This window comes from Cryptotermes secundus, unplaced genomic scaffold (assembly GCF_002891405.2).
Source record: "Cryptotermes secundus unplaced genomic scaffold, Csec_1.0 scaffold1339, whole genome shotgun sequence".
NCBI lineage: Eukaryota > Metazoa > Arthropoda > Insecta > Blattodea > Kalotermitidae > Cryptotermes > Cryptotermes secundus.
The window spans coordinates 579,171-582,915 of NW_019731295.1; positions in this window are offsets into that span (position 1 = coordinate 579,171).

The window sequence follows — 3,745 nt, forward strand, 5'->3', positions numbered from 1 at the left end:
GTTGTGACGGAACTGCTTATCAGACACGAGTCAACAGCTCATTGCGTCGCCACGCCACTCATAATGAGGCAGGAGATCTCGTGCCCGTCAGTGTACATTACCATTAATAGAGATAAGGCTATGGAATAATTGGGTCAAAAGACGATGTACTTTAATTAATACAATCGATAATGCTTTCAACGATGAGCTGTTACGGAAATCCAAACATGAAATGATGTTTCCACTTTAACGCTTCAGTTGTTTAACTGATTCAAGGCTTCTAATTGCATCCAGTTTTGTACACAGCATGCAACTGAAAGGTACGGACAAACTCTGAGTACCAGTTCTAGTTTCCAGAACAACAAAAAATGTCCATATCAACGCGTGTCCGGAAACATTTAATTTGTGAGTGACAGTTGAAAGAGTACACTTATAATAAGTGCTCGAAATGTCTGGCATGAAATTTATTTCACACCTTAACATATCTCGTACGTTCATATATAGTATGTCGAGGTAGTTGCGGGCAGTTTGAGAGACATCCACAATGCTGCGGTGAAGTGTCTCGTCATTGTCAACAATAGTTGCGTACATGAGGGTTTTTAGGTGTGTCACAGGTGAAAATTCAGATGACTCTTATCTTATGAGCGTGAAGGCCGTGGAACGGGGCCTACTCTACCTGTCCCTTGGTCATGATGGATGTTACTGGGAGCATCTCGCACAACACAGCTAAAAGCACCATCAAGAGTTTTTTATTTCATAATATTAGCAATCGGAATTACGTTTGATTTTATAAGCTAATTTGCTATAGTATTCTTCGTGACGTGGAGATGGCTTATCCAGAGATAAGTCCTCGTTAACCCTCTCTCAGGTCTGCTGGCCAATTCCTTTTCAGTTCGCCCACTGTGCGGTTCCAGTAGCGGTTGCATTAGTACGTTCTCATGTCCTGTTTTGTTGGGGTATCTTGTGCTTTTCCCTATTATAACTTCCTTCACTAGCGGCACTTTCAGGTCTTCATGGAGTGTTATATTGGAAACATACCGCGGGGCGTTAGTAATCATACGTAGTATCTTTGGCTGACAACTTTGGATTATGGAAATATTGGTTTTGCTAGCACATCCCCATATTTCCACTCCATATACCCAAATTGGGTACCATCAAGAGTGTACCATATTTGTGCTCTGACTGCCAATGGTACACCTTCCAGTAGCTTCGGCAGGTCGTGTAAGAGGAAATATCTTCAGTAGTATCCAGCAACCCGATGTAGCAAAACAGTCGGGTCAGTCAAGCAATGACCAATATCAAAGTTGATAATAACACATGAATTAGTTTCATAATTAACTTCACATGCCTACGCCGTCCAGTGGTGGTTACTAAATACTCTACTACTATTATCAGACCCACAAGAGACGATGTTTTCATTTCAGGTAACAATGAAATGCAAGAGTGCCAACGGTTAACGCTTTAAGGCAGTGTGTCTCAACCGCCGGGCCGCGGCCCGGTACGGGGCCCTGGCATCAATTATACCGGGCCCTCGTCTTGAAAAAAAGGATTTACCGGACCGCGGTCTCACAGAGGTTGAGAATCACTGCTTTAAGGGAAAAACTTTATGCCGAGAATGCAGGAAACGTCACGATCTCTAGCAGTTACTTTCCTATGGAAGTCTTTGAGAAGCTTGTATATAATTTAGAAATAAACTCCGGAAATATATTTCGAAAAAAATTTCATTTTTAAGTGTTAAGCACTCTGGCATATTTCTACTCAGAATTCGTATAACGTGATTTTTATTTAGTACACGGAACGGGTATTTTGGTGCGGGATAATTTAATGTCAAGTTCGCTGTCATCCGTCGGAGAACGAAATGTTGAACACTTCTGAGCTTAGGTGAGACGAAGTAACAGTGAGCAAATTTTGCGTTTAGTAAAGTTGTTCATACGCTTACTTAGTCTCCACACCACGAATATTATGACGTGCAGTATCACTGCTATGCAACGATTGTGAGAAGAAACATGTGTTGCTTGTTAACGGCTCAGTAAACACGTTCCCGCAGAAATGATGCACTGTTGGAGGCAGTGTTTTCTGTTGGGTCCGCCCCAGCTGAGTGCAGTACAGTTGCGTGAAGTGAAGTGAAGTGAAGTAGTTAGTTGGTGGGTGAGTGAGTGAGTAAGTTAGTCAATTGAGGGTTGGTAGTTGAGTCGAGCTCTGCAAGGAAGGCTAAGAAAAGATGGAGTTATATTTGAGTTGACATTTGACAGGAGTTCAATTGAGAGATATTAACCGAGCAGTAATGACGTGAGCATGGAAAATGAAGAATCTCCATCGGTAGGATTCGTTACCAGGCAACGACTATTGCAGACTAACAGACTGAAACACTAGTGTGTGTTCAGCAGTGAACTGTAAAGTGTAGTCACGAGTCGTGTGTTAAAGTCAGCAGTATAAATCCCTTCTATACTCACACCCCTAAATCTTGGCAGTATGTGTGGGGGACTGGAGGTATATCTCTCCACATTCTTACTTCGGTTTCAAGTTCTGGATGTCGCGTTCCTTAGGGGAAAAACCCCCAAGTACCCATTGGATACGAGGCTGAGTGGCACACAGCCGGTCTGAACACTGTGGAAAAGAAAAAATTCCCTACACCGTAAGAAAATCGAAAGGAATTTTAAAATGGATATGCCTCAACTGACGTTCTTACTGTAAAGTTAAAAAGGCAACGCTTTTCCTCTGCCTTATTAAGCTCCACATCCTAACTACGTATGGGGGATGGAGGTACTTTCCAACGAAATAGTATGTTTGTTAATTAAAGCGGCTGTTTAGTATTAAAACTAATTCAACAGCTTTATTGTCCTTCAGTTTTTCGGCAGCCCGAGAAATGTTTCCAGCATGGAAAAGTCTGGTCTAAAGCAATGACAGTACGTACTATTACGGACTATTGGCAAAATGATGACGTCTCTCCACCTCTGTCATTAAAGCGGCTCTGACAATTCTGATGAAACAGAACCGTCAGGTAACAGTAAATAACTATAAAAAGTAAATTTATGAGAATTGAACTAGATAAATACATCAATTATTGCATTTTCAAGCAAGTGTTTTCGCAGTGAACAGTATATAACTGGTTCTTCGGAGCGTTGTTCCCGGAACCGTAGTAATAAACCCCTCGTTTCCCCAACTTGTACAGGCAGAAAAAGGAAAAACACATAACAGTTGCATAGGTACTTGGATGATTGTTAATATAGTACACTAATCAGCTACTTAGTTGTTAGTTATCACTATATTATTACCTAATTAGTTAATGACACGATAACGTAGCAATCTAATTCTCTGTGAACACGCCCTTGATGTCTGGTGACCTGTTGTAGCTCAAAGTACAAATCTGACCATAATATGATGGCACATTTGTGAGATTTCAAGTGTTAGCAAAGACGTTTTACCAACGTCAGAACTACCGCCTCCGTCGTCATGGTCGAAGAATAAATCAAGAAAACAGCAATAATCCTGATGCTCACCTTTCTTATTACGCTGAATATGGAAGCAGTAAGTTCTTCTGAAATGTTGTTAAGAATCCATCTTTTTATTGCAAATTTCTCATTGACGCTGGACAAACCGACCGTTCTACATTGCAGATTCCGATGTTTCAAGCAGGAGGTTTCAGCAACGCAACTTCCTACGCTGTGTTTATGTTGTTTATGGTTTGATGTTCTACAAACCGACCGACACTCTGCAGATGGCGACAGCCATACCTCAGAAATCGAATCCGAAGTAGAACTCAACC